The sequence below is a fragment of the Haemaphysalis longicornis genome, unplaced genomic scaffold, assembly GCF_048455015.1.
Source record: "Haemaphysalis longicornis isolate Haplotype H1 unplaced genomic scaffold, Haemaphysalis longicornis Haplotype H1 scaffold_6, whole genome shotgun sequence".
Lineage (NCBI taxonomy): Eukaryota > Metazoa > Arthropoda > Arachnida > Ixodida > Ixodidae > Haemaphysalis > Haemaphysalis longicornis.
This window is the reverse complement of record NW_027526407.1, coordinates 182,632,660-182,645,111: the sequence shown is the minus strand read 5'-3', so window position 1 is coordinate 182,645,111 and position 12,452 is coordinate 182,632,660. Positions and strand designations below refer to the sequence as shown.

General features: G+C 45.8%; 1 non-coding gene across 1 annotated transcript; it reads left to right on the top strand.

Moving 5' to 3' along the window:
• The first annotated feature begins 7,260 nt into the window (after positions 1 to 7,260).
• Positions 7,261 to 7,332, top strand: Trnar-ucu (transfer RNA arginine (anticodon UCU)). Its single transcript has one exon. It is a non-coding gene; the product is annotated as a tRNA-Arg (tRNA).
• Positions 7,333 to 12,452: the final 5,120 nt, after the last annotated feature.

The following is a 12,452-nucleotide window of genomic DNA, read 5'->3' as shown; positions in this document are numbered from 1 at the left end:
GTTTCCTGCACATGTGTATATATATATATATATATATATATATATATATATATATATATATATATATATATATATATATATATACAGAAACATAGGTCGGCACTCGACAACGCCAAAGGAGGCATAGGGGTGTGGTTAGGCTCTTTTCTTTATCACTACGGTCAATTAGGTATACATTTTTTTAATTATACAGAAGAAAGAAAGAAAGAAAAATACGCGCCCAGAGTGGGGACCGAACCCACGCCTTTCGATTACATGTCGAATGCCTTACCAATTCGGCTATCTGGGCGACTGTGTTCTCCTTCACTTTCTAGGCTATTTATATTTACTAGAAGTGTATCTGACACCTGAGGGTGGTAGCCAGCGCCACTCTGACTACACGGGGAGAAGGGGACCTTCTTTGCAACCCCCGGGGCGTGACTCAATCGTCTACAGCCTGTCATAAGCGTGTAACAGGTGGGAAGCCCTCTTATGCTACCTAGGCATCAAGGCTGCCAGAGCCGAGACCCTCGCTAGGCTTTCGCAGAATAATGTAGTAAGGAAATGAGGGGCTCGTTGAGGAAATACAGAAAGATATGGCAGCAGTCTACAACGCCAAAGCAGGCATAGGGGTGTGGTTAGGCTCATTTCTTTTTCACTACGGTTATGAAGTAAACATTTTTTTTAATATACAGAAGAAAAAGAAAGAAAAACACGCGCCCAGAGTGGGGACCGAACCCACGCCTTTCGATTACATGTCGAATGCCTTACCAATTCGGCTATCTGGGCGACTGTGTTCTCCTTTATTTTCTAGGCTATTTATATTTACTAGAAGTGTATCTGACGCTTGAGGGTGGTAGCCAGCGCCACTCTGACTACACGGGGAGAAGGGGACCTTCTTTGCAACCCCCGGGGCGTGACTCGATCGTCTACAGCCTGTCTTGATCGGGTAACTGGTGGGAAGCCCTCTTATGCTACCTAGGCATCAAGGCTGCCAGAGCCGAGACCCTCGCTAGGCTTTCGCAGAACAATAACGTAAGGAAAGGAGGGGCTCGTTGAGGAAATACAGAAAGATAGGGCAGCAGTCTACAACGCCAAAGCAGGCATAGGGGTGTGGTTAGGCTCTTTTCTTTTTCACTACGGTTGTGAAGTAAACATTTTTTTAATATACAGAAGAAAGAAAGAAAAACACGCGCCCAGAGTGGGGACCGAACCCACGCCTTTCGAATTGGTAAGGCATTCGACATGTAATCGAAAGGCGTGGGTTCGGTCCCCACTCTGGGCGCGTTTTTCTTTCTTTCTTTCTTCTGTATATTAAAAAAAATGTTTACTTCATAACCGTAGTGAAAAAGAAAAGAGCCTAACCACACCCCTCTGCCTGCTTTGGCGTTGTAGGCTGCTGCCCTATCTTTCTGTATTTCCTCAACGAGCCCCTCATTTCCTTACTATATTATTCTGCGAAAGCCTAGCGAAGGTCTCGGCTCTGGCAGCCTTGATGCCTTGGTAGCATAAGAGGGCTTCCCACCAGTTACCCGCTAATGACAGGCTGTAGACGATCGAGTCACGCCCCGGGGGGTTGCAAAGAAGGTCCCCTTCTCCCCGTGTAGTCAGAGTGGCGCTGGCTACCACCCTCAAGCGTCAGATACACTTCTAGTAAATATAAATAGCCTAGAAAGGGAAGGAGAACACAGTCGCCCAGATAGCCGAATTGGTAAGGCATTCGACATGTAATCGAAAGGCGTGGTTTCGGTCCCCACTCTGGGGGCGTGTTTTTCTTTCTTTCTTCTGTATATTAAAAAAAATGTTTACTTCATAACCGTAGTGAAAAAGAAAAGAGCCTAACCACACCCCTATGCCTGCTTTGGCGTTGTAGACTGCTGCTCTATCTTTCTGTGTATATATATATATATATATATATATATATATATTTATAGAAAATAAGGGTTGGCATAGTGTCACTAGATAAGGTATAAGAGTAGCGGCACTCAAGCGCGCATGTCAGCAACGGCGGCCATCTTGGTGTTTATCAGTGTTGCGAGATTGCCCCTTCTACGGCCTCGCCGCTAACTTCTACAGGGGTGTTTGTTAGCTACACTGGCAAAGATACAGCAAAACGGCATCTTCGTACGCACTTCTGCTGCTGAAATGCTGCTACACGCGTCATCTTCAATTCGTGTTCGGAAAAATGTTAGTCGCGCGCAGCCGCAGAGCAGGGAGGAGAAGCTAAGCTTACCGGGGTTAACCGACTGAAAATGCACAAGCAACAAAATGGCAGCGCCAATGAACCGTCGCAGTGTAAACAAGTGTAACGTGATTCGAACTGACCAATGATCATGGCGGCGGCACGGAAAAATAGGAGAAAAGAGTGCCGATACTCTGTAACGTTATCTAGTGACACTAGGTTGGCAGTCAAGAAAACCTCGGAAAGCGAAGGGGAGGTTGTGGTGGGTCATAGAAAGAGATGAAGAATTTTTTCAGCCGAAAAGAAAGTGCTGAAAAAATGCCCGCCGGGTGGGATTCGAACCCACGACCCTCAGAATACCGCTCTGGTGCGATAACGACTACGCTACCGGTGGGGCTGTTTCCCCAGCACTTTCTCGGGAGTTTAAGTAATTTTTGTTTCCTGCACTTGGGCGTGGTAGCCAGCGCCACTCTGACTACTCGAGGTGAAGGGAACCTTCTTTCTAACCCCTAGGCCTTGACTAGAGTATCTACAACATGTCGAGAGTGGTCGACGAGCGTTGAACCCTCTTAAGCTCCCTTTGGCACCAAGACTGCCAGAACAGAGGCCCTCGCTAAGCATGTAGCGAATCAGAAAATGGGAAATGAGGGGCTCCGTGAAATAAGACAGAAAATAAGGGTTGGCAGTCAAGAAAACCTCGGAAAGCAAAGGGGAGGTTGTTGTGGGTGATAGAAAAAGATATTTATATATACATACATACATACACACAAACACACACATATATATATATATATATTGTGAGGCCGTAGATAGAAGGTGACAGGACCGTTGCTTTCGCAGCTCCTTTATTCTGATGCGTCAGGCGGGGACGAACCAAGATGGCGACCCAGCGTCCCTGCTGATGATGATTAGCCGAAGACGAGGTTGTGCCGGTGATGATGAGTATGTACAGCAGATGATGCGGTAGCCGCAAGCTACTGGTGATGATGATTAATAACAATGGGGACAAATATCTCCTAGCAGGCAGCAAGACACAAACTCAGCTCACAATATATATATATATATATATATATATATATATATAAATATATATATATATATATATATATATATATATATATATATATACATATATATATATATATATATATATATATATATATATATATATATATTTATACATATATATTTATATATATATATGTACAGAAAGAAATGCCGCCAGCCTACCACACCAAAGAAGGCATAGGGGAATGGTTATTCAATTTTTTTTTTACCGTTACTGACGTTACATTATTTTTATTTTCTTATTAATTACGTGAGAAAGAAAGAAAAACACGCGCCCAGAGTGGGAACCGCACCCACGCCTTTCGATAAGATCTCGAATGCCTTACCAATTCGGCTATCTGGGCGACTGTGGTCTCCTTCGCTTTCTGGTGTATTTATATTTACTACAACTGTATCTGACGCTTGAGGGTGGTAGCCAGCGCCACTCAGACTACACGGGGAGAAGGGGACCTTCTTTCTAACCCCCGGGGCGTGACGCGAACGTCTACAGCCTGTCATAAGCAGGTAACTGGCGGGAAACCCTCTTATGATACCTTGGCATCAAGGCTGCCAGAACCGACGCCCTCGCTAAGCTTTGGCAAGTTAATAGGGTTTGGAAATGAGGGGCTCGTTAGGAAAATACAGAAAGAAATGCAGGCAGTCTACACCACCAAAGAAGGCATCGGGGAATGGTTAGAAAATTTTTTTTCATTTTTTTTACCGTTACTGACGTACATTATTTTTATTTTATTATTAATTAAGTGAGAAAGAAAGAAAAACACGCGCCCAGAGTGGGGACCGAACCCACGCCTTTTGATTAGATCTCGAATGCCTTACCAATTCGGCTATCTGGGCGACTGTGTTCTCCTTCGCTTTCTGGTGTTTTTATATTTACTACAACTGTATCTGACGCTAGAGGGTGGTAGCCAGCGCCACTCAGACTACACGGGGAGAAGAGGACCTTCTTTCTAACCCCCGGGGTGTGACGCGAACGTCTACAGCCTGTCATAAGCAGGTAACTGGCGGGAAACCCTCTTATGCTACCTTGGCATCAAGGCTGCCAGAACCGACGCCTTCGCTAAGCTTTCGCAAGTTAATAGGGGTTGGAAATGAGGGGCTCGTTAGGAAAATACAGAAAGAAATGCCGGCGGTCTACAACACCAAAGAAGGCATAGGGAAATGGTTAGACAATTATTTTTCTTTTTTTTTTCTTTTTTTTCTGTTTTTCTTTCTCACGTAATTAATAATAAAATAAAAATAATGTAACATCAGTAACGATAAAAAAAAGAGAAAAAAATTGTCTAACCATTTCTTTATGCCTTCTTTGGTGTTGTAGACTGCCGGCATTTCTTTCTGTATTTTCCTAGCGAGCCCCTCCTTTCCAAACACTATAAACTTGCGAAAGCTTTGCGAGGGCCTCGGTTCTGGCAGCCTTGATGCCAAGGTAGCATAAGACGGTTTCCCGCCAGTTACCTGCTTATGACAGGCTGTAGACGTTCGCGTCACGCCCCGGGTGTTACCAAGAAGGGCCCCTTCTCCCCGTGTAGTCTGAGTGGCGCTGGCTACCACCCTCAAGCGTCAGATACAGTTGTAGTAAATATAAATACACTAGAAAGCGAAGGAGAACACAGTCGCCCACATAGCCGAATTGGTAAGGCATTCGAGATCTAATCGAAAGTTGTGGGTTCGATCCCCACTCTGGGCGCGTGTTTTTCTTTCTTTCTCACGTAATTAATAATAAAATAAAAATAATGTAACGTCAGTAGCGGTAAAAAAAGAAAAAAAAGAAACAAAATTGTCTAACCAATCCCCTATGCCTTCTTTGGTGTTGTAGACTGCCGGCATTTCTTTCTGTATTTTCCTAACGAGCCCCTCATTTCCAAACCCTATTAACTTGCGAAAACTTAGCGAGGGCCTCGGTTCTGGCAGCCTTGATGCCAAGGTAACATAAGAGGGTTTCCCGCCAGTTACCTGCTTATGACAGGCTGTAGACGTTCGCGTCACGCCCCGGGGGTTAGAAAGAAGGCCCCTTCTCCCCGTGTAGTCTGAGTGGCGCTGGCTACCACCGTCAATCGTCAGATACAGTTGTAGTAAACATAAATACACCAGAAAGCGAAGGAGAACACAGTCGCCAAGATAGCCGAATTGGTAAGGCATTCGAGATCTAATCGAAAGGCGTGGGTTGGGTCACCACTCTGGGCACGTGTTTTTCTTTCTTTCTCACGTAATTAATAAAAAAATAAAAATAATGTAACGTCAGTAACGGTTAAAAAAATTGTCTAACCATTCCCCTATGCCTTTTTTGGTATTGTAGACTGCCGGCATTTCTTTCTGTATTTTCCTAACGAGCCCCTCATTTCCAAACCCTATTAACTTGCGAAAGCTTAGCGAGGGCCTCGGTTCTGGCAGCCTTGATGCCAAGGTAGCATAAGAGGGTTTCCCGCCAGTTACCTGCTTATGACAGGCTGTAGACGTTCGCGTCACGCCCCGGGGGTTAGAAAGAAGGCCCCTTTTACCCCATGTAGTCTGAGTGGCGCTGGCTACCACCCTCAATCGTCCGATACAGTTGTAGTAAATATAAATACACCAGAAAGCGAAGGAGAACACAGTCGCCCAGATAGCCGAATTGGTAAGGCATTCGAGATTTTATCGAAAGGCGTGGGTTCGGTCCCCACTCCGGGCGCGTGTTTTTCTTTCTTTCTCACGTAATTAATAATAAAATAAAAATAATGTAACGTCAGTAACGGTAAAAAAAATTGTCTAACCATTCCCCTATGCCTTCATTGGTGTTGTAGACTGCCGGCATTTCTTTCTGTATTTTCCTAACGAGCCCCTCATTTCCAAACACTATAAACTTGCGAAAACTTAGCGAGGGCCTCGGTTCTGGCAGCCTTGATGCCAAGGTAGCATAAGAGGGTTTCCCGCCAGTTAACTGCTTATGACAGGCTGTAGACGTTCGCGTCACGCCCCGGGGGTTAGAAAGAAGGCCCCTTCTCTCCGTGTAGTCTGAGTGGCGCTGGCTACCACCGTCAATCGTCAGATACAGTTTTAGTAAATATAAATACACCAGAAAGCGAAGGAGAACACAGTCGCTAAGATAGCCGAATTGGTAAGGCATTCGAGATCTAATCGAAAGGCGTGGGTTGGGTCACCACTCTGGGCGCGTGTTTTTCTTTCTTTCTCACGTAATTAATAATAAAATAAAAATAATGTAACGTCAGTAACGGTTAAAAAAATTGTCTAACCATTCCCCTATGCCTTTTTTGGTATTGTAGACTGCCGGCATTTCTTTCTGTATTTTCCTAACGAGCCCCTCATTTCCAAACCCTATTAACTTGCGAAAGCTTAGCGAGGGCCTCGGTTCTGGCAGCCTTGATGCCAAGGTAGCATAAGAGGGTTTCCCGCCAGTTACCTGCTTATGACAGGCTGTAGACGTTCGCGTCACGCCCCGGGGGTTAGAAAGAAGGCCCCTTCTACCCATGTAGTCTGAGTGGCGCTGGCTACCACCCTCAATCGTCCGATACAGTTGTAGTAAATATAAATACACCAGAAAGCGAAGGAGAACACAGTCGCCCAGATAGCCGAATTGGTAAGGCATTCCAGATCTAATCGAAAGACGTGGGTTCGGTCCCCACTCTGGGCGCGTGTTTTTCTTTCTTTCTCACGTAATTAATAATAAAATAAAAATAATGTAACGTCAGTAACTGTTAAAAAAATTGTCTAACCATTCCCCTATGCCTTTTTTGGTGTTGTAGACTGCCGGCATTTCTTTCTGTATTTTCCTAACGAGCCCCTCATTTCCAAACCCTAGTAACTTGCGAAAGCTTAGCGAGGGCCTCGGTTCTGGCAGCCTTGATGCCAAGGTAGCATAAGAGGGTTTCCCGCCAGTTACCTGTTTATGACAGGCTGTAGACGTTCGCGTCACGCCCCGGGGGTTAGAAAGAAGGTCCCCTTCTTCCCGTGTAGTCTGAGTTGCGCTGGCTACCACCCTCAAGCGTCAGATACAGTTGAAGTACATATAAATACACTAGAAAGCGAAGGAGAACACAGTCGCCCAGATAGCCGAATTGGTAAGGCATTCGAGATCTAATCGAAAGGCGTGGGTTCGATCCCCACTCTGGGCCCGTGTTTTTCTTTCTTTCGCACGTAATTAATAATAAAATAAAAATAATGTAACGTCAGTAGCGGTAAAAAAAAGAAAAAAAAGAAACAAAATTGTCTAACCATTCCCCTATGCCTTCTTTGGTGTTGTAGACTGCCGGCATTTCTTTCTGTATTTTCCTAACGAGCCCCCCATTTCCAAACCCTATTAACTTGCGAAACTTAGCGAGGGCCTCGGTTCTGGCAGCCTTGATGCCAAGGTAGCTTAAGAGGGTTTCCCGCCAGTTACCTGCTTATGACAGACTGTAGACGTTCGCGTCACGCCCCGGGGGTTAGAAATAAGGCCCCTTCTCCCCGTGTAGTCTGAGTGGCGCTGGCTACCACCCTCAATCGTCAGATACAGTTAGTAAATATAAATACACCAGAAAGCGAAGGAGAGCACACTCGCCCAGATAGCCGAATTGGTAAGGCATTCGAGATCTAATCGAAAGGCGTGGGTTGGGTCACCACTCTGGGCGGGTGTTTTTCTTTCTTTCTCACGTAATTAATAATAAAATAAATATAATGTAACGTCAGTAACGTTTAAAAAAAATTGTCTAACCATTCCCCTATGCCTTTTTTGGTATTGTAGACTGCCGGCATTTCTTTCTGTATTTCCTAACGAGCCACTCATTTCCAAACTATGTATATATATATATATATATATATATATATATATATACAAGAGAAGAAAAACTTCGGACAAGGTAAAAGCACGATTGTGGCCTACGTTTCAGCAAGGAGACTTGCTTTCGTCAGGGCAACTCTCGCCTGGCTGGCACGCTTTATATAGGGGTAGGTCCCCAGGTGAGAATGGAGAAGGAAAGAAGAAAGTGAAATTGAGAAAGGGATTGGTTTGGGAGTATGTAGGTGGTAATATTTAGGGGCAAAGAAGGTTGTATAGTTTGAGCCGCGAAGTAGGTCACAGGGAATTCAGCCGGGGGTTCATTTTTGGTGATTTTTTTGGAGAGAAAGGATGAGAGGGCGTTTGTTGACCCGCCGCGGGGCATGCGGAAAGGTTCTTAGAACAACCGGAAGCAGACCAGGCGGTGGGAGTGGGCTCTTTATCAGAAACTATGTGCAAGCCTCAGGTCAAAAGAAAAGGTAGAGAAGGGGGGAAATAACTAGGTCAAAAAAAAGAGAAAAAAAAAAACAGCGAGAGAAACCACACAAACCCACATACAAACGAAAAAGCAATGACCCGGCAACTGAAATGGCACGTGTCACCCAGGGCAACATTGCTAGAATAGGCCTGTACTGAAGCTCAAAAACGAAAAGATTAAGTTAAGGTGACGTACTGGGCACAAGACCACGCGGAGTAAAAAAAGAGAGAAATAAAATAAATAAAATGGACTTCCAGAAGCAAAGGTTGGAGGGATGCGGGCGAGTATTAACCTAGAAGCTAAGGAATAAAAAAAAAAAGAAATTAGGCGACCAGGTAAAGACCAGAGGGAGGGGTAATAGTCTTTGGATAAGGTATATGCAAGACAGTGCCTGTTTCTGTATACGCAGTGAATATCGCAAGGATTCCACGTTGCCCCTAAACGCATTAATTCCAGTAGGTTCCATTGAGTTGAATTTGTGAAATAAATAGGATTCTCGGTATTTCCTGGCCCTAGGAGACCTCAAGTATGACTGAAGTATATACAACTTAAGGGCATCAAAATTGTGGCCTGGTTTGTTGAAATGCTCCGCTACAGCTATGGAGGATTTTGTAAGAGTATCTGCTTGGTGACCAATAAGACATACTCTCGCAGGTTCAGTCGTTTCGCCTATATACTGTTTGTGGCACATTTTGAGCATTCCAAGATATACACAATGTTGGATGAAGTGCACGTAAAACTTTAAATATTCTTGTGGACAAAATTACTGGCTTGCTTTTTACAATGCAGTGGCGCCACTTCGACGAAACCGAGTGGGGCAGCAAAGCTTTGCTACGCGGCCAGCGAGCCGCGGAACAAGTAACACTGGGATTTGGTTTCGTTTGCGCCGCATTCTTCGGCCATTTGTCTATCAGTGGTGCGGCGGTTACAATTCAGGCCGCTGTGCGTCGGCGGGACAGCGTGGCGGGCTCACAGCTGTTCAAGGTCACTGATGAGACGGGTCGTGGTTGCCGAACGGGTGGGGAAGGGGCAGGGGGCGTTCTACCCGTTTGTTTTGCTTGACTTGGTCCCTAAAACGGGGTTTCCTTTTCTCCTTCTCGCTTTCTTTTTTAAGTTGTATGCACGGTCCCGGTTCCGCGCTGAACCCCTCCATTGCCCGCCAGGTCCCGATATTTCCATCTAAGGCGCAGCCTTTTGGCGCAAGAATGAGAGGCGGCCCGGGTTCTCATTGATGCCATGGGTGAATGCCTGGAATTTATGTATACCTAAAGTAGGACTCCCTCTGCTCGCGTTCGAGGGAAGAGCGGAAGCCGGACTGCTGGAGAGCGATTCTGCTATGCTCAATGGAATGGTCCGGTAGGCGCATATGTTTGTAAAATAGCAGATCCGGCTGTGAGCTGACGTTGGATTTGTGGTTGTTGAATCTGAGTCGGAATGCATTCTCGGTCTGGCCAATATAGTCCTTGCCACACATTTCGCAGTGCAGTCTGTATACGACGGTACTGGAATCACAGTCGAGGCTTTTTATTCGGAAGGAAAATTTGGGAAAGTTAGATTTTGCCGTGTCGGTTGGGGTGATGAGGGGACAGATTTTGCAGCGTGTTTTCCCGCATGGGCGGCAGCCTGAGTGTTGTTTCGTGATCCCATTTTTAGCCTTAACAAGCATATCTCTTAAGTTCTTGTCTTTACGATACACTACACGGGGTGATTCGGGGAAGATAGCTGACAAGCGCTCACTTTGTCTGATCATGTTGAAATGCTTGCTCAGCATCTTGTTTACTCGTGGCACGTTCGCAACGTATGTTAATATCAGGTTGGTCTGGGGTGTTTCCTTTTTTTGTGAATTGTGAATCAGAACAGATTCGGTGGTATCTGTATGTCTGCGAGTATACCGCCAATTCTGTTCTGATGTCCAAGAATTTGACAGAAACTCGCAAAATCTAAAGAACATCCTTCTGAGTCAAAATTACCCAGAAAATTTAATTGAGGACGTAATCAACAGGGCCCGCCAAACAGACCGCCAGTCAGCATTGTCAAAAGCCGATTCACAAAAAAAGGAAACACCCCAGACCAACCTGATATTAGCATACGGTGCGAACATGCCACGAGTAAACAACATACTGAGCAAGCATTTCAATATGATCAGACAAAGTGGGCACCTGTTAGCTATCTTCCCTGAACAACCCCGTGTAGTGTATCGTAAAGACAAAAACTTAAGAGATATGCTTGTTAAGGCTAAAATTGGGATCACGAAACAACACTCAGGCTGCCGCCCATGCGGAAAAACACGCTTCAAAATCTGTCCCCTCATCACCCCAACCGACACGGCAAAATTTAACTTTTCAAAATTTTCCTTCCGAATGCAAGAAAGCCTCGACTGTGATTCCAGTAACATCGTATACAGACTGCACTTCGAAATGTGTGGCAAGGACTTTATTGGCCAGACCGAGAATGCATTCCGACTCAGATTCAACAACCACAAATCCCACGTCACCTCACAGCCGGATCTACCATTTTCCAAACATATGCGCCTGACGGACTATTTGATTGAGCATATCAGAATCATTCTCCTGATATCCTTTCGCTCTTTCCTCGAACGCGAGCAGAGGGAGTCCTACTTTTTACATAAATTCCAGGCATTCACTTATGGCATCAATGAGGACACGGGCCGCCTCTCACTCTTGCGACAAAAAGCTGCTCCTTAGAAGAAAATATCGGGACCTTGCGGGCAATGAAGGGGTTCAGCGTGGAACCGGGACCGCGCATACAACTAAAAAAGAAAGCAAGAAATAGAAAAGGAAACCCCGCTTTAGGGACCAAGTCAAGCAAAACAAACGGGTAGAACGCCCCCCCCCCCCCCCCCCCTTCCCCCCTTCCCCGCCCGTTCGGCCACCCCCACCCGTCTCATCAGTGACCTTGAACAGCTGTGAGCGCGTCCCGCTGGCCCGCCGATGCACAGCGGCCTGAATTATGACCGCCGCACCACTGATAGACAAATGGCCGAAGAATGCGCCGCAAACGAAACCAAATCCCGGTGTTACTTGTTCCGTGGTTCGCTGGCCGCGTAGCAAAGCTTTGCTGCGCCACTCGGTTTTGTCGAAGTGGCGCCAAGACGAGAGCTGCTGGAGGTTTAACCAGTAGCAAAACAAACCGAAAATGGGACAGGTAATTCCGAGTATGGCGCGGGGATCATGTGTTGACTGGGCGTGCCGTGCATGCATGGGCCTTGCAGTTTGGCCGAATCGAAGATGTATGCCTGTACTGCCATCTTATGTCCGTCTCCCTTCTACCCCCCCCCCTCTTTTTTTTGTCCCTTTTCCCTTCCCAATGACTACTTTTAGACCATTTGCGGAGCGCGCAGGACTCACTCTTGTTTTTGATCTTGTGTTTGCTTGTGTGCCTCTTGTTACGTGTTTTCGTGCTGCCTTTTCGTCCACATTCTTTTCCCTTCCCTCACCTTCAACCTTTCGAGCAAATCGGAATGCCTCACTTGCTCAAACTGTTTGAAACACCCCTCTCCCGCAACCTCTCCTGCAGGAATGAGGAAATAACCCTCCCTCACAGAAATTTTTGTGTAAAGGCGCAATGTGAGAAATTAAAATACAGCCCTGAAGAAGGAGTTTTTAACCCCGAAACTGTTGGCAACAAAAACGGGAAACGTGTCAGTCGACTTCTTTCACTATATATATATATATATATATATATATATATATATATATATATATATATATATTCTACACTAGTAAAACTCTCAAGGAGCGTGTCAAGCAACACAGAGTACTACGTTCACGTTCCTAGAAGCTTAACTTACATGGGGCTTTGACGCATGGCGAGTGCAGATGCGCAGAACTCGTAGGGTTGGCGGGAGTCTCGTGGACGTACATGAGATTCGCATTTTTACGTTACGGTGTTACGTGGCTCCCGTACGTAGGATCTACAAACATGACGGCAACCTACCCTCCCGTTTCCAAGCGATAGCAGCGTCGTCACAAACCCCGAGG